At 39.7% G+C, this 22246-nt stretch overlaps 1 long non-coding RNA gene across 1 annotated transcript in view; it reads left to right on the top strand.

Moving 5' to 3' along the window:
- The window catches only part of LOC117283186, a 125721-nt gene extending 104159 nt beyond the window's left edge, over positions 1-21562 (top strand). Inside the window, exon 3 of the long non-coding RNA XR_004514200.1 lies at positions 21527-21562. This is a non-coding gene — a long non-coding RNA (uncharacterized LOC117283186). The remainder of the gene's footprint in view (positions 1-21526) is intronic.
- Positions 21563-22246: the final 684 nt, after the last annotated feature.

Here is a 22246-nt window from a genome sequence, read left to right as displayed (position 1 = left end):
CCTTAATTATCGGCTTAATTGCGAAATATTTTACACATAACGTTTGATGCTTGATACGCTTGACTTTTTGTGTTTCATGTTGTTTTTTTCGTAAATGGTATTTCTGACAGAATAGCGTACATCTACATGTATACGAAACATACCTAGATTTGAATTCATCCATCTTGTTTAGTTATAAGCATTTTGAAAAATATATCAGGTCATGAGGAAAATAATTTAATTTATTTACATTTTGTCACGTATCGTGGTAACGCGACGAGAAATTAATGGGTTCTTGATTAGGCGAAGCTGTTTATTGGATAAGTTCTTTACTATTACAATCACAATCACTCAGATATAACGTCTTCCGGGCGATGCAGCCTGGCTAGTCTGTCGTATTCTGGTTCTTAGCTGAGCTGGTTTCTTCTGCTCTCAGCTCCGTTCGCCTCTGATCTCTTCTGTTCTGTGTTCTGACCTGTTCTCTTATATTCTACCGTCGGACGGACCAGAAGACACCTTCTTCAAGGGTTCCGTTTCACGTGTTCTATGCATCGGTAGCTAGTCTATTCGTTGCCGCGGGAACTACAATAGTTTTGGTTTTTCACGTCCGTGGTAACGTCCGTTATGTATGCGTTGTCGCGTGAACCGTGAATACCGAGCTTTTGCCTAACAATGGACGCCCGCTGTTACTCAGATATTCTGGCTTTTAGGCGCCACACCACAATATTATTTTTAAATAAGTACACTAATATCCGGTGGGCTGCAGCTTTCCCTATTTCCTATGATCTGACTCCTTTCAGCGGATGTTCAGTCCAATGATAAACATAATATCTCTCCTAGATGTATGTGTATATTATTCTTTATTAATTTTGGTTTATTTGAATTGAATAAACTAAATCCATGATAATAAAACAAGAAATATATTACTGTTCACTTATCTGTTATCGTCCCGTTCTTTTACTCTCTTATCATTTTCATGTGTTAAGAACAGACTTTCCAGTCAGAAATCGCAGATATATTGAAGGGTATTCCTTAGTAAGTTACAAGTGCTTACAATTAAATACGGAGACAGGATGGAACTGCTACCATTTTCGGAGCCAAATTCTGTGTCTCAGATAAAATGACAGCTCTCTGTACACTCTTAGCAGTTAAGTTATTTCCTTGTCTGTACTGCAGCTTGGGGGTCACTTGTTGAAGATAAGGTTCCTCTAAATTTTATTTGTCGTGGTCCGAGACAGATTGACTGAGGTAGACGCTTCGAGTGGGCGCCTCAGGCGTCTGTTTGCTCGACTTGGAACTGTAGACCATGAATTTATTTACTCACGGAACATCTTAACAATAGAAAGTTTTGATCTCAATATTTATGTGGGGGCCGAACAAATTCTCCTGTATTTACGTGATACCGAATGTTGCAGACAAACGACTAGAACTTCTGCTTCGTATTCTGGAAGTTGTGGGTTCAAATCTTGGTCCGAAAACCAGGTATAAAGGCTGAATATTTATTGTTTCCTCAATTCTTAAAGAGAATTAAGTCTCTGACAGTACCTTAAACTATACCACATCTCTTTTAATAAATGTTTCGCACGTCCACTCTTCGCAACATGCCGTGTATAATGATTGATTATATTTGGCCGTCAGCACAACAATAAATAAAAATAAACCAATCGAACTGCTCACGTTGGTTTCAATTAATGGTTGCTGAATATTTCGGTTCGCATATGGGACCATCTTCAGGCATTGTAATAAAATACGTCTCTTGTTACTGAACTGACCTAATATGGATTCATATTAGTGTTACTCAGCCGGTCACAATAGCCGCGCTGTCTAAGGCATGAACTCTCTTCGCTCGCTTGGATACCGGGATCGTGGGTTCGAATCCCACACAAGGCATGGATGTTTGGTATGTGTATGTGTTTATTCCGTGTTTGTGTTTAGATAGAGGCCTTGCGGCAGGCTGATCATTCGTCCAAGGTGTCATACAGTTTGTGAAAAATTATTACGGAACTGAATAAGAGGCCAGGGCCCTGAATGGGCTGGAAGAGCAATTAAAAAAACTAGTGCTACTCATCACAATCATATAATACGTGCAACCGTCACGGAGGAACAGATGCGACATAAACACCCACACAGAATGAATACACACCACACCCTAAGGTAAAAACAAAAACCACGACGACATAACCAAGAAGATAAGAGAGAACAAACTAAAAACTAATAGCATTATCGCGAATAGCTTCTGTAACATATAGTTTAACAGCGAAACCAGGGCGAAGGACGACCTACAATGAGGGACAAAAACACAAAAATGCAACATAGAATTTTACCTACAACGACAAGAGAATTTTGAATAATTTTAAATTTTGGAAAATTTTAAAAGTATAAAGATTCTTGTAATTTCATGACGGTGGCAGGTATTTTATGATTGTGATGAGTTGCACTAATATAGATCCATATTAGCACAGTTCAATAACAGGAGACGTATTTAATGAGTCTGCCTGAAGATGGTCCCATATGCGGAGTGAAACATGTAGTAACCATTAAATGAAACGAACATGAGCAGTTCGATTGGTTTATTTTTATTTATTGTTGTGCTGACGGCCAAATGCCATCAAAAATATTTCGCAGTTTATCTATAATCCGATGCTACATTATCTAAATAATTTAAAATGAGGCATTAAATAACCAACGGTAGGATGCCACGTGCTCAGTGTATTCTAAACCGAACTGAGACTGTTTCAGATTTGTTTGTTTCCCCTGTTTGTATCTGTTGGGGAGGTCTTGCCGTCTTACGACTCGATGAACGTTGTTTGTGTGTCTGCTTTTATCTGTTTGTTAGCTTGTAAGATCTGAGGTTGTCGCGCCGATAATGGGGAACTTATTGGAAGAATTTTTACGACACGGCATAGGAAGTTCATTCCTGGCGCTTCAGTTTTATATTTCAAACTTCAGTAACAGCTTAAAGAGGCGAACGAGCTTTCAGGAGGGCGCATCACAAAGTCATACCATTTAGGATCTTAAAACTTAGGTTGTTAACATGTCTCGTAAAAGTAAACCACTCTGTTAGGAAATATTTGCACAAAATGGGAAACACCCACTTATGGCAGGCTTGATCTTGATTTTATGACACCGCTTAGAAATTTGAAATTTGATATTGCATACAGCGAGCTACTTACTTATGCACGTTGTATATTTCTGTTGGAACATTTCCGTATATATTATCACGTGCATGGATCACTGTAGACGGGGTTTGGATTGGTAATTGGATTTTCTGATCACTTACAGATCGTAACTACATGTAACTATAGCGCTGTCGCTAATCACACGCTCTGCAGTTCACTACATGTACTAAGGCTTCTCAATTTTCTATGTCTTCACCAGTCGTTCCCTGTTAACGGCTTCCAGCGGCAAACATTCCTCTTCCTCTGGGTTTCCGATCTATCCCCGGCCTCAGCTACCAGATTCTCACAGCAACAGTTCACAAGACTGAACTGCAATTCCCTAACTCACTAACTCACCAACAAACACTTCTTCACACTGCATTGCACTAACTGAACTGAACTCGGTCGGTCGTGTTGTATAGCCTCGGAGCGGTCTATATAGACAACACCGCTTCCAACATTCTATTGATCCTCGCGAGCCTTTGCGTAGCAACGGCCGTTGTCTCGTTTTGTGGTCGTTGCCTAGCAAGGAGTCTACATGCTACAGTATATATGTTTGAAACCTCTGATATACTCATGAGTACTTTAAAACAATCACGTAAGGATCAGTTTCTAAATTTCCTTTGTTCTCCGAATATTAGCAGCGTGTGGGATATGAGGTTTTTACGACGCTGAATCTTAAGGCTGTGGTGTTCTGGGTTTTGAGGCTACACAATCTGGTTGAAGATTACAGAGGTTTCCGAGAAACATAACCGTCACTTTAACCCTGAAGACGGAGTCCGTATGTTCGTTCCACTGCATGGCGGCACATACTCATTGGGACAATCAAATGACGGAAGGCGGGATGGTTGTGCAATGCAGTACGTATGGGAGAGCTGAGAAATACAAAGTTCTAGTCGAAAACCCGAACTCAGGAGGCCTCATAGGCGGGAGGATAACATTAAAGTGAATATTAAAGAAGCAGGTTAAAGGGGTACAGATCTGATACTCTGGCTCAGTGTACTGGGTGTTGCTGGCCACTTGTGAGTACGGTGATGAACCTTGCGTTCCATAATAGGTGAGAGTGTTTTGTATAGCTTCTCCAAACGGACTCCTATCCATTGAGTTAGATATGAAGTAGCTCCATTTTTCTAGAAGTTCTTTTCTTTCTCAAAGCGGATAGATTGTGAAACGGACATATGTCTAAATAAATTGTGTGCGTGTATCAGGGAAGCGGTCTCTCCATGCTGAGTCTATACACTGTATATTTCACATCCCTTCGCGATATATATGATGACTGTGGCATAAGTACAGATATCAAAAGAATCAACTGTACGTTGAAAAGTGACGGAGAAAAATGAAATTGGCGAGGTCTAGCCGTAAGGTGCTCACAAATGAAGTACCGAGTGTAAGAACATAAGAAATTCGTGCCTTAGATCGGTACCGCCTCTTGTTTTTGCAGTGTCTTCTAGTCATTACCTACCCAGGAATGTCTTCGCTTATGATTTGATAGTTAGGACTCTTAGTTAGTTAGTTATTGGAGAGGGTGGGTTTCCCCATGCACTGAGACCTTTATTGGTCCATTGTGCTTCCCTCTATGATTTCTACCAGTCTCTATATCCTACCGGTACTGGTGCTTACCATCAGTCCCGCCCAGCCAGCGAGACCGGCTCTATTAGCTGAGAGGTATCTATAATGCTTCCCCCATCTACCGGAGGTATTAGAGACTGCTGTTGGGCGGGAAACGTCCGTAATTTGGCTCAGTGACCTCCTTTGGAGATATGAGGTTCTTTTACATGCCGTAAAGCTACGACACGGGACCCACGGCTTAAAGTCCCTCCCGGAGGACTTGTTCCCTGAATTTTTCCGCCCTTAAAAATTCGACGACCTCCGCCGGGTATTTGAACCCGCGTACTACGAGTCATGAGGTGGGAACGTTATCTCTAGACTACGGAGGCCGCTTAATTAGGACTCTTACTGTTAACCCAAATATTTAAATCATAATTATAAATAACCAGACGCTACGAGGCTACGCGGCGATATATCCAGAAGTTAGCATTCTTCATAAGCACCGTTGTGAGAATTGTAAAACTCACATAATTAGTTTATTTTATAAACGTGGATGTAATAATTATTTGACTTGTCCGTTATATCTCATCGCCTGGTCTAGACGGACTCTGGTGTTCTGTTTGCCTGTTCATGCTGCAGTTCATATGTTTGGTTGAACGCGCCGTAGCGATTTGTTTTTGCATGTACAGCACACTGCGACCAGTCGCCCTTATTTGCCTGAATTAAATAACTACAGTGATATAAATCATTTCAAAAGACATGTGAGCGTATATATCACAAACACACGTATATACAGTATATGTATTTACATTTAATATAAAACTTCTGGGAGACGATAGAGGAAACACAAAGAAGTAAAAAAGAAATAAAAAGAAAAGGTTAAAAAGAAATCTGAAATTCTTTCTCCATGAAATGTACTTCACTGTTATTAAACAGTTGCACTTGAAACGCTTGGAACTACGTACGGTATTTTATGATATACAGATAGATTTTAACACAGAGAGACAGTACTCTGTGCGTGGTAGTCAAGAGTAAGTATCTTGAATCTAATTTAGAGATTCTTGTGCATTCAACTTTGTTGTCATAGTAAAACGAAATCAGTGTTATTAATTTTTAACCATAAGATATTATGTAAGAGTTGAGAGTTTCACGGTGGTGACTATGAAGAATGCCGTCTTCTGGGATGTTGCACCCTGTAGATCCTGTGTGAACCGACGTTTCGGAGGAACGTATCGACTCCATCTTCAGGGTAGAAAAATTCGTGAGCGAGGAACCAGCTTTAGCAGGTGGCTGCGAACTACCTGCTAAAGCTGGTTCCTCGCTCACGAATTTTTCTGCACTGAAGATGGAGTGGATACGTTCCTCCGAAACGTCGTTTCACACAGGATCTACACGGTGCAACATCCCAGAAGACGGCATTCTTCATAAGGGGATATTGATCCGATTGTATAATGCGGAGTAACCGTATAATTAGACTAGTTTTTCTTTATAATTAAATAATGTTATATATAATGTAGGATTATTTGTTGTAGGTCTGACTTAACAACAAACTTAAACCTCACGATTTCTCCTTGTTTCACTCTATGAGTTTATGATGGACGAGCCGAATTCACAATTTAAAGTGAGCGTATGAATTGAAACTTACCACAGCAAATATATTTCAGTTCATTACCATTAATTTTACTTTTCTCTCTTACAGCTGATAAGGCAAAAATGCCTCCCGTGACTTATGACCTTACCGGGAAGGCATATTTGGAGAAGTATAGGTTAGGCTACACGCATTATGGTCACTAAAGCCCTGCCAGTCTCTCATGCTGTACGGAAGGAATGACACTTTCTGTGCTTGTGTTCTGTAGCTGTCATGTTCTCCTTGTTCTTCATTTTATTATTTCCATCAGCTTTAAGCGTAGATCATTTATATTAGTTAACCATATTATTTAATAGAACAACCTGAAATTTGTAGATGCGTTGGAAACCCAGGCTGCAGAATTCATCAGTTGGCTTCATGTGCTGAGTAATCGGCGTCATGTTTCTGCTATCATAAAGACTGAAACTGTCACTGTTACCAACTGGACAGGGGACTGAAGGAGTCTAATGAAAGGGGAGCTTCAGAATCTCAGTTCCACATGTTTCTGCAGTCACTTGAATTCTGAACGTTACTTCCATCTGGACTAAATATTATTGCGATGAATCGATGAATAATGAACCATAAGTTGGATCCTTCATCGTAAAGACAGACTACAGTTGTAAATCTGAAGGGTCAATATATTAATCTTTTAATAATTCAATTTAATTTAATTCTTTATTATTTCTGTACCGAGTCAACAGCCCCAAAGCCATTTACAGACAGAGTACAGTGTAGATTCAAGTAATTACATTATGGACAATTACAACATAAAGTCAAAGACAAATTACAGCCAAGCACTGAAGGAAAAACACATTATTGCAGACAAGTAAACAAATAATAATAATAATAATAATTCAGTTCTTTATTATTTATTTGCCGAGTGAACAGCCGCAACGCCAATTACAGACAGAGCACAGTGCAGATACAAGTAATTACATTATGGACAATTACAACATAAAGTCAAAGACAAATTACAGGCCAGCACTGGAGGAAAACACAATAATGCAGACAAGTAAACAAACAAACAACAGTAATAATAATAATTACATGAACATAAATCAATAATGCAGCCAAGTAAACAAACAAACAAATTATAATAATAGCAATAATAATAATTTTATTAACAGAAATCTAAGTGTTATTGAGAACTGAGAAATGAAACATAAATATTTAATTGTGAAATGAAAAGTATAGATTTTTAGAGAGGATAATAATAATGATTCAGTTTATTTGTTGTTTATTGTACATGCAAATAATAATACTAGCAATTATACTATATTTAAAAATCGTTTGGGGAGAAGTTTCCTGGCTCCGAATATGTCAACATCCCTGCAACCAGCATTAGCAGCTGCTGCACATCTAGCAGAGGGACAACTTTTACATGAGGAGCAAACATTGAACAATGCAAAGTCTCTGATATACCGGAGACCAACAATTTCCAGAACAGAAGGGCAGAATTTCGAGCCAAAATAAACTTGAATAACAAAGAGAGCATCAAGGCGATGTCTCCTAGTGCGTAAAGTATGCAATTTTAACTCCTCAAGAGCAAGAGAATAATTGTAATGAACTTAATAATAATTTTCGGAACATATTCCTGAGAGTTCTAAAATACTCTTTGTAGCAGTGACGTCTACAGAATATAAAGTATGCCCATAAAAGAGAATTCCAATAATTATTCTTCTATTATAAATATTTTGTAAATTGTAATGTATTTCTGCGAATCCTGGGATATATTCCTTCGTCACTACGTCTGAATCCCTACTGTGTCCGTCGAGTCTCCTATCCACATTTATCACCGATAAAGCTGACGCAGCTTGAAACTAACTCCATCTAATGCCCACTTTAAGAATGCTGAAGCCTTATCACTAATGTTTTCTTGACGTGTTTAGTTGAACGCTTTGATTCTCTAGTGAGTGCACATTAACAGCATGTCTACACAATGCTCTGATGAGAATTGTTTAATTCATAGTAAATAAACATCATTTTCTATTGCAAATGTTTTATTTCTGTTGGCTCATAAACCTGCCGAACATCATTCATCTTACGAGAGTACATAAACGGTTCCGTAGCATGAAAATTAACCAGATGGTTTCGAATGAAAACAAGTCCGTTTACATGAAAATATTTCCTGTACACTTATAAGGAGTTCTTGCATCGTCGCTAGCTCGTTGAAACTTCATTCCTGGAAATATTCTATGTCCACATGCTAGTCTGTTTATTGTGGAGGACTCTTTAAGTCACTTCACGAAAACTGAAGCTGCAAGATCGCCCCTTGTCGACTATAGACGGCTGTTCTCTGCATCTGCATAGCCGTCCACTCCATCAGTAAACCGACGAATCGCCATGCCATTCTTGGAAGTCCTAGGTATCTTGACTAGATGAGCTACTGTCACAAAGGTCTGTGCTCATTGGAGTCAGTTAACAATCATACCAGTTTAAATCCATTGAAAGGATTCGAGTCTTGGGTATTTTTGCATGGTGGAAATTATGCTGAGCACAGGATTTCTCTTTCTTCCTTTCTCTTTGCTTTTTTTGTTAAAAAGAGGGAAGACATTTTACACTTTCATAATTAGAATGTAAATATAAAGTTAGAGTATAGCGTAGAGGAATGTTCACAACTGATATTTAGTTCCGAGGTTACGAAATGACCTCAGAGTTCACCGTGTTTGAGAATTAACTGTTTCTAAGTTTTAAGTCGTCAATATAGATAGAAGGATATTATTGCGAACCGATGGGGAGAGAATACCATAGTACGACCGAGGGAATTAAGATTGTGGAATTCGTAACAGCTCTCAAGATTTCAGAGTTTTTATGAGTAAAAGTCAGCTGTGTTCCTAACAAGCGTTCTCGAAATCTTTAAAAAAACCAATATGAAAATTTTATGTTTTTGGCGGCTTGTTGGTGAATTTTCGTAATGGAAATTTTATGTAATTTGAATCAAACATCTTATTTGGTATAATTATAATAAAATTGTCAATATAGGTATTTATAATGTTATTAATTGTTTATACAAAATGATTGCGCGTCTTGGTAAAGAAGGACATTTACTATTTTCGTCCAGGCAGTCAGTCGCCTTATGCCCATCACGCAGGACACATACAGTCCTGAAATTTCACTTAAAAATAACTGCAACGTGAGCAGATAAGTCTGAGCCGAGCCACGAATTGTCTCGTTAAAATATTTTTTGCGCTATAACTTCTCTTTGCCGCGCTATTCAGGTTGCAGAGACACTTCTAGTGTCTCCTCCTTTATGTTTCCGCTATATGTCACTCCCTACTCTCTGTACCCGCAGCTCTCCGCTTCTTTCTCTCCACCACCCCTTATCTTCTTTTGCGACATACAACTACATTATTATATTCCCTTCTCTTCACCCCATTTCATCCTCTTTGCTATACTTCCTCTTTATCTCATTTATATTTCGTCACCTATCTCCATCTTCTCTCGACACTATCTTTCCTTCTCTCTGTCTTTCCCATCATTCTCCATCAGTAGCTTCGTTTGTTATTCTTGGATGTATGTTCCATGCCCGGAGTCTCCCAGCTCTGCAATATGGAGTGCCTCATGTCTTGGTGACACGCAGACGGATTTAAGCAGCTTCTGGAAAACAAGGGGCCCGGCCTACTGGCAGCAATATTTCTGGAGGATTTGTTTTAATGACGTGCCACTATGTACAGCCAAGCTTTTGGCTTTGTTTCACCACCGGGCTTCATACTTCTTAACATTTTATGGAAATTTTCGTGCATATATATTTCTTGCCAATTTTCACTTCTTGAAGAGGAAGGAGTTTGTCGTAGAAGTGCATGCAGGTCGCATCCTACCCCCATGTCAGCCGTCTTCAGTTTTGTCTACTTAAGGAACCCTATAATATGTTGCATTAAGTGCTGGAATCTTCAGAAAAATGTGATAATTACGGTTGTTACGAATGCTGTAGTCAAATCGTAAGACTGATACTAAGCTACTAAGCTTGTCGTCAGTCTTTTCCTGCGCACGCACGCACACAAAGATAATTATGTACACAAAAAGATAACACATTCGCATCATGTATATATATATATAGCCGGTCACAGTAGCCGAGTGGTCTAAGGCGTGCACCGTCTTCGCTCGCTCGGAAGCCGGGATCGTGGGTTCGAATCCCACTCAGAGCATGGATGTTTGTGTGCGTTTTTCTGTGTTTGTCTACAGGTAGAGGCCTTGCGACGAGCTGATCACTCGCCCAAGGAGTCCTACCGAATGTGTAAGATCTATAAAACTGAAGTGAAGCAAAGAGTTTCATGGAGGTAGGCCTAGGCCCAAATTGGGGCTGTAGCACCACAGGAAAAAAAAAAAAATATTCTATTGTAGCAGATTCCCTTTTTTACTCAAGGAGCTATTTTGAATTTGACTATACATTTTACATTGTAACATACAGAACAAGAGCATATACGTTTTGTACTTGATTAGCACATGATAACACAATCGTAAATCACTTAGATTGAGGGTTGGTAGGCGACAATCGATGCGGAGTGAAACTGTGCTAGATGTTCTCATAAGATCTATTACAGCTGTGCTATTTCTAGAGCAAAGTATGAGTCTGTCTTCCTCTGCGGAATATTACCTCTGAAATGCTAAAGAATATTAATATAAAGCACGGAAGAGCAGGAAGTCCTACGTCCTTATAGCGCAGGCGCAGTAACGCCATGGCACCTACTATTCCTTCCCCGGGAACATCACTTCCGTTGTTCTTTTGCTTGTCTCTACCTCCTTTCTCATGGTACACGTCTGCACAAAATTTCGGAGTCGAGCTCACACTCTTTGTTACTTCACGCAGCTGCTCTTTCTCCCTTACTCCTCACCTTTTCTTCTTCAATACTCCTGCATTTTTCATATCTTACAACTTTCTTGTTATTTTCTCTCGTATTTATTATTATTTCCTTATTACTACATTTATTAATTCTGTTTCTGACTTGTATTCGGTAGGTGCCCAGTTCGAATCCCGAACGAGGCACTGACTGTCCTGAATAATGGTTTTCGTGGTTTTCCTTCGTCGTGCAAGGTAATTGTCGGGTTGATACCTCAAATTAAATTCGCTTAGTGGGGGTTGGAGTCCAACTGGGTCCACTCGGCACAGCGGTTACTGATTGGCTTATTGTAGTTCTGCCCCGGGTGATTATGGTGATGGAGAGTTTGGTGGAATGAAAAGTGGCAAGGGAAACCGAAGTGCTCGGAGAAAACCCGCCCCAGCGCCACTTTGTCCACCACAAATCCCACTTTACTAGACCCGGGATCGAACCCGGGCCGCCGCGGTGGGAAGCCAGCGACTAACCGCTTGAGCTATGGCGCGGCCTTACCTCAAATTAACTCACGACCTCCGCCTTCCACATCTACTCCAATTCACTTATCATCATAGCATTAGACGCTAAGTACCCTGAGCTGCTCTCAGCTTTTTTTAAATAAACCACTAATACAGAAATAAGCACGTTACGTTAGCTTCCTGCCCTCAGATATTTACTAGCTTCATTTTCATTCTAATTTCCTTTCCGTTTGCAAGAGCTTTTATTCTATTTTTCATTTTATTTACTTGATAATCCTCCATTTCTTTCTTTTTTCTTTATTTTGTTGCTTTCTTCTCCTTTCTTTTCTGCCTGACAGTTTTATCTCGATATGTTTTATTCTTAATCCTTTTCTTTTATATAATGTACCCTAAGAACACACCTTTTAGACTGTATAATCACTTCCCAGAATTAATTTCTTGCGCTAATAGGGTACAACCTCTCCGATAAAGCTCCTATAGGTATTTGCCCCGTGAGGATGCTGTTTCGTGATTTTTCTCTTCTTTTAACAACACGTTGATTTGTTTCTTTCATCACAGTAAACGAATAATTGATTCAGATTGCTAATATGTGACATTATTTACATGATTTTTTTTTTCATTGGCGCTACAGTCCTCATTTGGACCTAGGCCTACCTCCATGAACTTCTCCGTTCACTACGGTTTACTAGATCTTACACACTCGGTAGGACTCCTTGGGCGGGTGATCAGCTCGTCGCAAGGCCTCTACCTGTAGACAAACACAGAAAAACGCACACAAACATCCATGCCCTGAGATTCGAACCCACGATCCCGGCTTCCGAGAGGGCGAAAACAGTGCATGCCTTAGACCGCTCGGCTACCGTGACCCGCAGTTACATGAATAAATATGTTAATTAAATAAATGGTAAAATAATAATCCAAGGCGGGGTCGCCGAATTTTTGGAGTTATGTTTGGCTGTATGTTTTCATTAAGGTCCTTCTGCTCCGATAGAAACATATGAAACTTGTAACCTATGTAGCAGGCCGGCTGATATCTATTGTTCTGTTTATTTTTTGAAAATTAGTATCTCATTTCAACGTTCCTATAATTACTTTTTAAATTACAAGGTTCATGGTATCTGGAGATTTTACCCACCGTTACTGTCGTTGCGGAAAAACCAACTACATATAAGAGTGTGTATAAAACGTGAGCAGAATGAACTGAACGACTGAGTGTAGTGCAGAGAGAAATTCACGCAAATTTCAAGACCACCTTTTAGTCCCAATGGTTCCAATATAGTACCTTTTTTAAATTCCATGATTAATTTCCACAATCACTACAATTTCTGGAAAAATAAGGCTCGAAAAGTAGATGAATAGAAGAAGAAATAAACGAACCACGTTTCGCTTCTAACACCTAAATATATAATAAATATAAGAGCTAATTAGCCAACATGGAGAAGAAGACAAAGTAGGCTACATAATAGGAGTAGCGACTCATATTTTGGAGAGAACAGACTGAGAGGATACCGTAATAACGAACAGTAAAAACCTAACTCGTGCCTCCCTCACTTTATGAGTCTTAGAGTGATGACATGACGGAAACTGGAATGGGTGTGGCATGTGTCATGCTTGGCAGCAAAAACAGACTAAATGCAAGAAGAATTAAAGTAGGTAAATCCCAAAGGAAGCCATCACTTGAGAGACAGAGGCAAAGGTCGAAGGGAAATATTACAGCCGATCTTAATTATTTTGTGAATGTGTGAACTGTTTGTGACCGCCTGTGTGGTCTAGTGGTCAGAGTTTCTGGCTATAGATTTAAAGGTCCGGGTTCGATTCCCGGCGCTACCAAATTTTCTGAAAAGTAGTGGGTCTGGAACGGTGTCCACTCAGCCTCGTGAGGATAATTGAGGAGATATTTCAAGGAAATAGCGACTCTGGTCTAGAAAACCGGCCGTGGGGATCCGTTGCGCCGACCACGCGTCACCCTCTATCCGCTGAAGTTGGCACTAACTTAGCCGACAAGCTGTGGTCGCTCGGTCGGTATAGTTCGCTTGAGGACTAAAACCATGGAGGTATTTTTTTTGTGAACTTTTTGTTTGAAATATTTAGGATTGCCTTCTAAGAGAGGCTTTTGAGATCAAACCCACAAATACTTTTTATCGTAACGGAATAACGGCCACCTGCTGAAAGAGAACCATGCACAACGGCTGGATACTTTTACACTTACATCACAGAATGCATGTAAGATTGGTTGAGCTAAGACATCAGTGCTTATAGTAAAAGTAAAGTAAAGTTATCCCTGTAACAGGCCGTGGAGGCCCATAGGGTTGTGAGATGTTGAGGTTCCCACATTTTTTAGGCAATCGGCTCATAGATGGCGGCGAGGTTGTCAGCCCTACACGCCGGTCGCCCTTTACCCCCAAGAATATTACTGGTACTCATTTCTGTTAGAGGCTGAGTCGACCCCAGGGCCATAGTGCGGCTGGAAGAATTACGTCAATTGAAAAAAAAATCTAATGACCTCATCGGGACTTGAACCCGCGACCTTCCGACTTGTAGCATAGTGCCTCGACAAACTACACTACCGCGTGCCCCAGTGTTTATAGTACGCATGCGTATATGCATATGTTTGAGTTATTGCTTCCGCCAGCAAGGAATGTAACTGGTGACATTTTTAAAGTGTGACGATAGCATCATGCTTTGATTAGTCAAGTGTGAGTAGCTGGCGGCTCCGGTCCTGTGATTCACAGTTAGTAGCGGCGCAGCGGCATGCTGGAGTGCTTGCAGTTCGAAGCCGTAACATAACTCAGGATTAAAACAAGAGAGTCTTGAGGAAGGGTGAAAGGGACCTCCCAAACACCTACACAGTCTTGAAGGGTGGTGAGAGCAAGATAGAGGGATGGAAATAAAGGGAAAAGACTTAAGTTGTGGTGTTGGAAGTAGCTATAGACAAGATAGTGGTACCCTGAAGAATAATGTACTGGGGATATAGACTTTCTGTTCTCTTTCTCTCATTGGTTTCTATAAGAAAGAAATGTTTTACACCTTAAATTCTTAAAAAGAGATAGTGTTACATGCATTTTAAACGTCTGTCATTGCATGATCGTAATTTTTTACTTTTGTAGATAAAATATGAACATGGTGCATTTACGTCTTCTTAGGCGACCATCCATTTGGATACGGAATTAGTATCCAGCGATTCAGAGATTGCCTCCGTCACGAGGGATTGGTGCGATAAATGTCTCGGACGCATGTTGTATTTATAAGTGAGAGGCACTTTACAGGGTGCTGAGGAGAATGTTTGGACCGAAGAGAGGTGAAGTGACATGAGGTTGTAGAAAACTGCACAATGAGGAGCTTCATAACTTGTACCCTTCTCCAGATATAATTAGAATGATCAAGTGAAGGAGAATGAAATGGGTAGGGCATGTAGCACGAAAGGGTGTGAGAAGAGGAATGCATATAGGATATTGGTGGGAAAGCCTGAAGGAAAGATGCCACAAGGAAGACCAAGGCTTAGGTGGGTGGACAATATTAAAATGGATGTTAGAGAGATAGGATGGGATGGTATGGATTGGATTGATGTGCCTGAGGATAGGGACCATTGGAGGGTGAATATCGTAATGAACCTTCTGGTTCCATAAAATGTTGGGAAATCATTGAGTAGCTGCACAATTTGCGGCTTCCCAAGAAGGGCTCAGCTCCATGAGTGAGTGAATGAGAGGCACTTTATTGTGGAGCGGGGGGGAGAAAAATCATAAGTTTGTTAGAAGACTTCCAGGCTTCCTCCTAATACTAGTAAGGGTGTTGTAAAATGAAGCTTTTAGAATGCTTAGTAGTGGCCTGTTATATTCACATACCCAGAGGGTGCAGTGGGCGGTGTCAGGCGTAGAGTTATAACATTTCACGTTTTTATCGTTGGGCGTTCGATACAATTCAGATAAGACACATTTTATATTTAATTATTAGGGAATCATTTCCTCCCCGAAAACTAAAATCTATAGAACGGCAATTAGAAATCCTGTTTCATATCTGTAAAGTAGTACTTGATGGCATTTTTGAAGAAATTTAATTGTTTTCCTTCTGTTCCTCTACGAAGATAGACGCTGATCGAAGCTGCATAAGTTTCGGAATCATCTAATTGCACTTTTCAGTGTCAGTACTACGGGTGGCGTGTGTCAGACCCGAATTCTAAGGGCTTCAGTCAGTTATAAAATTCACCTCAACTTGTAACATTGTAGGATCACATCAACTCCCTCCAATCCTCGAGGAAAGTTTCTGAGACCAGATACACCCACCTCTATGCGTGGTGACGGTGTATGCGTGAGGTTGCTAGGGTCATAAAGCTATAAAGAGGAGATACAGGGATGGTCAGGAAGAACAAGAATTCGAAAGAAGATAAAGAGAAGAAACAAGATTGAGGAAGTAATATTAAAATGGATACCGGTGATGGGCCAGGATAAGAAGGGATAAAGGAGGCGACGAGGAGGAGGGATGCTGTAAGACAGCAACAGAGGAAGAAGAAGGGCCGTAACAGACATTCAAGTTCCTTACACCTTACACTTCACAAACGTACTCTTTAGCTTGCTGTTGGGTTTATGTATGTTTCAATTGGGGAATCGAAAGGAAAAGATCACCTGGGCGTGGGTGGCAATATAATATTATGACATGAAGGTGTGACTGGATTCAGCTCTCTTAGAAAGAGTATATCGGATTCCTTAAGGACAGGAAATTTTTTGAACTAGCTCGGTGATTATTTGTTTCTTAAGAAAGCTGTGTTTCATGGAGTTAGAGCCTGTATTTCTGTTTTCATGTTGAGTATTCCATCACAAATGAAAAATAACGCAAGATTGCTGCTGCTACTGCTACTGTTACTACTACTGCCACTAATGCTATTGCTACTGCTACGTCTGATGCTGCTACTACTACTACTACTACTAACTACTACTACACTACTACTACTACTACTACTATTCTACTGCTGCTGATCTTGCTACCACTACTAATACTACTACTACATACTAGTGCTACGCAATTATCCTCTTCCCTCAAGAAGACAATGTTTATTTTGAAATTATATATGTATAGATCTCCGATTGAAGTTTACACAATTTTGTTCACAGAGGTATAAACATGAAGTTAATGTTCACACGTTTCCACTTTTTCTCGAGTTTTGGGACGCCAGAGCTAAGATAAAAGACTAAAATTGATCTTCAGGACGTATCTAACAGTTAGGACGTGCTGAAATGCAGTGTCTGATTCACTTCACCTCACTGATTCAACTGCGAGAGAATTTGGTTTATAACAAGGCTGTAATATTCATCTGATTCCAAAGTTTTCTATAATTGGATTCGGGATAAATTAAGAAGACTTGCAAAATAAGACCAATGCGAAACAGAGGAAGAAGCTCGGCGTGCATAACGACGGAACTACTTTGACATAAAGATTCCAGTTGAAACTAATTATTTCTAGATTTCTGTCTGGCCTCTTGAATGTACATCTGAAGTCATAAATGGGTAAAGCGTATTTCTAAGAAACTCTTATGACAACTTCAGATTCTTATCCGCACTTGTGAAATTTTATGGAATAGCCTAATGCTAGATTATTTTTGTGTATATAAAAGAAAAAAAAATGGAAGCCTACAAAGTTTTGCTTCCTCCTAGGGATTAAATTATTCCAGAGTGAGCTTTTCTGATTAACCCTTGATGAGAAGGGTGAAGTACATTGTACTCGTCTTGTAATAAGAGGATTAGATCTTCCACCCTTATCCTCAGCCCGTCTTCCTGCTCACTACCGGAAATTAAGGCTGTATGATGCCATTTCAAGAGGTGGACAACGGTTTCATAACCGCTGTGTATTCTGTAATAACCGCCAAGCCGAATTCTATTCATCATCTTGGCAGTAATAAACTCAGCTCTTCGCAGTCTGACCTAAAACATTGACCATTTCACAAATCTCATACAGTACCGGAAGAGCCGTCGAGGATTAAGTGTTAGAACAGTAGTAGTCAATCGGGAGACACATATTCGTCAAGTATCGTATATTCGCATTTTTTTTTTCAAATGTAAATTCGCTATGAAAGCTTATGAATTAAGTATTGATTGATTTTGATAAGACTTTGATTGACGGATTGTGTATCCCGTTTGCAGTAGCTGTCAGTGCTGCGTGCGTGTTAATGCAGAAGATTATTATAGCCAGGAAAGTGATAGGAGACCTTATTAACGAGAATTATAATTCGTTCTGAAATACGAGTGACTGACAGACCGCTAAATGTGGTCGGTTTGGCGTCGAACTCTTCTCACTGTGGCTTTTATTTGATACTTTATTAGATCTGATAACTCGTCATTTAAAACTTATTTGTTCCTGTAAGATTTGAGGTTTTCACGGCGCTGACTATGAAGAATGCTGTCATCTGGGAAGTGGCGCCTTGTAGATCTTATGTGAACCGAAGTCGAAACGTCGGTTCACACAAGATTTACACGGCGCCACATCCCAGAAGACAGTATATTTCTTATTTGTTCTTACTTCCCCATTTACTCTTTGATCTTCCAAGAGGTCTTTTGTTCTTTTCATATATTTTGACTACAGTTCTGTATGCATTCCTTATTCCTTCCATAGCAATTTCTGTTGTTTGGGATGTTCCAAGGGACCGCCTCTGTGGTCTAGTGGTCAGAGTTCGTGGCTACAGCTCCAGAGGTCCCGGGTTCGATTCCCGGCGCTACAAGATTTTATGAGAAGTAGTGGGTCTGGAACGGGGTCCACCCAGCCTCCTGAGGATATTTGAGGGGCTACTTGAATGGAAAAGTAGCGGCTCCGGACTAGAAAACCGTTGCGCTGACCACGCGACACTCTCTATCCGCTAAAGTTGGCACTAACTTCGCCTACAAGCGGAGGTCGCTCGGTCGGTATAGTTCGCTTGCGGACTAAAGCCACGAAGGAGTCCGTCCATGTAACTCTGTAACATTTCCCATAATACTGAGTTGTTTACAAAGAGCGTTTTAAGCTTCCCGGCCAGTCACAAATGAGCGAGAGGACCGCAACTTGCTGCATGCCTTGAAAGCTGATTCAGTGTAACGATAGGCGTTCTTCATAACTGAAGATTTCCTCGACCATCCAAAACTGGAGGATGCTAATCGGCAGGTGCTCGGAATGGAATTTAACGTACGCTAGTTTGGAATGTCGGCGTGTTTGTGTCATCTGAAGATCTAACTGAACTTCAGAATTTGTTGATCAGTAGCGTCGCCGAGACACAGTGTTAGTAATGGAATGCTCGAGTCTGTGGGAATATAGCAGAAATATGTCGAAATTCACTTGTGTCAGTGGAAGTAGAACTTTGAGGAAGTTCCTCTGAAGATATCATGAGTAAGGCAGCTTATAATATCGAATCTAGATACGCAATCTATTATGAAAGATAACTGAAATTTGGCAATCTGGATCTTCCTGTTATTATCAATTTCACATATTTTAGGAAATATTCGTTACGAAATTTTTATCACTGTCTGTGATACTTGCATTGATATGCGGAATATTTGCAATTATATTTTAATTAGGAAAATACACATAAATATAAGCGAGGAATGAGCATTTTTTAGATTTCACGTGTGCATACATTTCAGTGGAATTATGGAATATGTTTTTGTAGACTGCTTCGTTTTACATGTAGTATAGTTTTTTCAGATTAATTATTTCCTGTGCATTTTATAAAACCGAGTCTTTTTCAGTTGTTTTCATTTGTAACAGGAAATAATGAGCTCTCATTAATAACATTTGCAGCATTAACGAGCCCACTCTGAGCCTCGTGGTCGCGATAAAAACGCAGGCGTAAATTAAAACGGCCCCCGTCTAAATAAGGTTTGGGTTTGTGTTTACAAATGCTCTCTGTGTAAGCTAGTGTTATGACAAGCAAGAGTTCTTAATTATAATTTCTGTAAGTAAAAATCTTGTTTCTAACCTGTAGTAGTATTATTATAGTGTGTCATCTCTAGAGTTTTAAATGAATGAAGGTAGAAACTTCAATGTGAGTTGATAATTATGTAGATAATAAGAGGTTTAGCTATTAATGGCACTCTCATGATGAATACAACGCAACATACGTATTATAATTAAAAATGTACACGTTGTGTAATTTTATGATAACAAAGTACTATATTATTGAAGAAAGCAGTCTTCTGGGATTTGGCACCGTGTATATGTGATGTTAACCTTTTTGGTTCTTAGCGTTTCGAGTCGTCGAATGTGTCGTTGAGTAGCCTCCCCATAGAGGGACCAAATCCCAGAAGACTGCTTTCTTCTAGTCACCGCCGTGAAAGCCTAAAATATTACATACTATATTATTGTTAACAAAATTTAGTTATCCTACAGGTCTGGTGACCAAGGTACCATTCATTCAAGATAGTGTTTAGTGGCTGGTTTGGGAACGGTTCTGTTGAGACTTAGGATTTTATTACTTACAATTTAGAGCAAATATTTCACGACAGACAGAAATTTAAATATTTTTTTTTTCTAAGTGACTACAGAAAAGCCGGTCACTGTAGCCGAGCGGTCTAAGGCATGCAATGTCTTCGCTCGCTCGGAAGCCGGGATCGTGTTTTCGGATCCCACTCAGAGCATGGATGTTTTGTGTTTGTGTTTTTCTGTGTTTGTGTAGAGGCAGAGGTCTTGCGACGAGCTGATCACCCGCCCAAGGAGTCCTACCGAAGGTCTAAGATGTGGTAAACCAAGTGAAACGGAGTGTTTCAAGGAGGTAGTCCAAGGCCCAAATTGGGGCTGTAGCGCCAAAGGAAAAAAAAACTACACAAGAAGTTCCGGGAACATGAACATTTTCCGTACACTGATGCATTACATAATACTCGCACGACCATTAGTATTTATGTAATTATAATTCTCATTTACGTACCCACCAAAAGAAATCCGAAGCGTAGTTGAAATAGTTTGCATCTGAATGTTCGGCAAAACCAAGTTAAATTTTGGATTATTTCAAATAGGTAGTTCGTGACGATAGAAGTTGTTGGGCTCTTGTGGCTGTTGCTGTCAAAGAAAATACCGATATTGAAATAAGCCTTTGGGCCCTAAATATGTAAATAATGCTTGATTCGATTTTTTTTTAGGAATTTTCGGATTATTAATGTTAACATTGTCTAAGAATAATTACAGAGTGAATAACGTAATAAAATGTTGACACGTTTTTCGGAAACATTTTCGAGCCCTAGAAAGAGTGACCTCAAACTGAAAATGGCCACTTTCTTCACCCTGTTTTATTAACGGTTGGTTTAATGTCATATAGTAATCAGGCTTATTTCTAGCTTACTATTCGTTCATTAACCTAAATATAAATAATTATACATTATATCATAAAACTTTGCATATAGTATTATAAAGTAAAAACGTGTGTTGCAAATAAGTATATAAATGTTAAAGCAAGTGTCACTTAACTTCGAACAAGGCCAAGAGTAACCTTGAATGCGCAGAAGAAAAATTTCAGACAAGGGGGGGGGTTCGAGGGTGTGAAAAGTGACAGGCGGCAAGTTGTACAAACAACTTCTGCGCATTCAAGGTTACTCTTGGTCTTGTTCGAAGTTACGTGACACTTGCTTTACATTTCACTAATTTCCGGCTTGTACGAAAAGTTACGTGATTCTTTCTGCAGAAAATGATTACTTCCACGCTTCAATAGGAAACGTGCTGTACAAAATTTAGTAGTACTGGTTCTGTTGCTTTGATATCATTTTGAAAATTTTGTAGCTATCATACGAAAAGATGTGTGTCAAATATCAAATACTGAGTTCCAGGAGGAACTTCAGAACAATATTCATTGCACATTCTTTACTGGGAAATGTCACAACTGGAGAAATATGAACAACTAAAGCGCTGAAGCAGCAAGAAAAAGCGACCAGTTGACCACAATCTGCAGATATTTTTATCTATAATTTTCTTTTCTTTCAGTTTTCTGGGATCACCTTAGGCAACATACTGGCGACTGTAAGTATAGCACTTTCATTCACGCTGACAATTCTGTAGGGAATGAGGTTGTATTTCTCGAAAACAGCAGGTAATTTATAAAAAAACAATTGTGGTTATCTGAACTATTTTTATTATCTGTAGTTCCTCTGAAGTCATATTTTTAGGCAATCTAAACGATAAATTTATAGTTTTGCAGAAACTGATTTCCCGGAGCTTTGCTGAAGTTTTATTCCCTTTGTTAAATCTGCGATCAATCCAGTTACCCTCTGCATACTGACAGACTTGTTATATTCGCGTTCTAAGAGTCAGACAGAGAGTCTGGTGTCTGCATCTTTACAGTATTCAAACATGCCTTTCTTGTCCTCATTTGAAAACGTTGACTTGGCGCGACCTAGTGAAGACGGCACTGTCTCCATCCTTAACTTCGTCCTCAGGTCTTCGGCTATACGTCGCTCGTCATGTCTATTTTATAGAAAATTCGTACTTTCCAACGCTTCAGCGGTGAATTCGAACTATCCTTTTGCCTTACTCTCGTATCTTCCCATAGCTTATAACAGAAAAATTCAGTTCAAATGTTATAATGTTCCTAATAGAATAAACAATTCTTTACACTAATTGGAGTGCAACAGTACGTTTTCTCGACCCTTAAATAACGATGATTGGGACACTGCACCATTTTCTTCCTCCGATAAAATCATACTC

The sequence above is a fragment of the Cryptotermes secundus genome, unplaced genomic scaffold (assembly GCF_002891405.2).
Source record: "Cryptotermes secundus unplaced genomic scaffold, Csec_1.0 scaffold304, whole genome shotgun sequence".
NCBI lineage: Eukaryota > Metazoa > Arthropoda > Insecta > Blattodea > Kalotermitidae > Cryptotermes > Cryptotermes secundus.
This window is presented reverse-complemented; position numbering and strand designations above follow the sequence as displayed.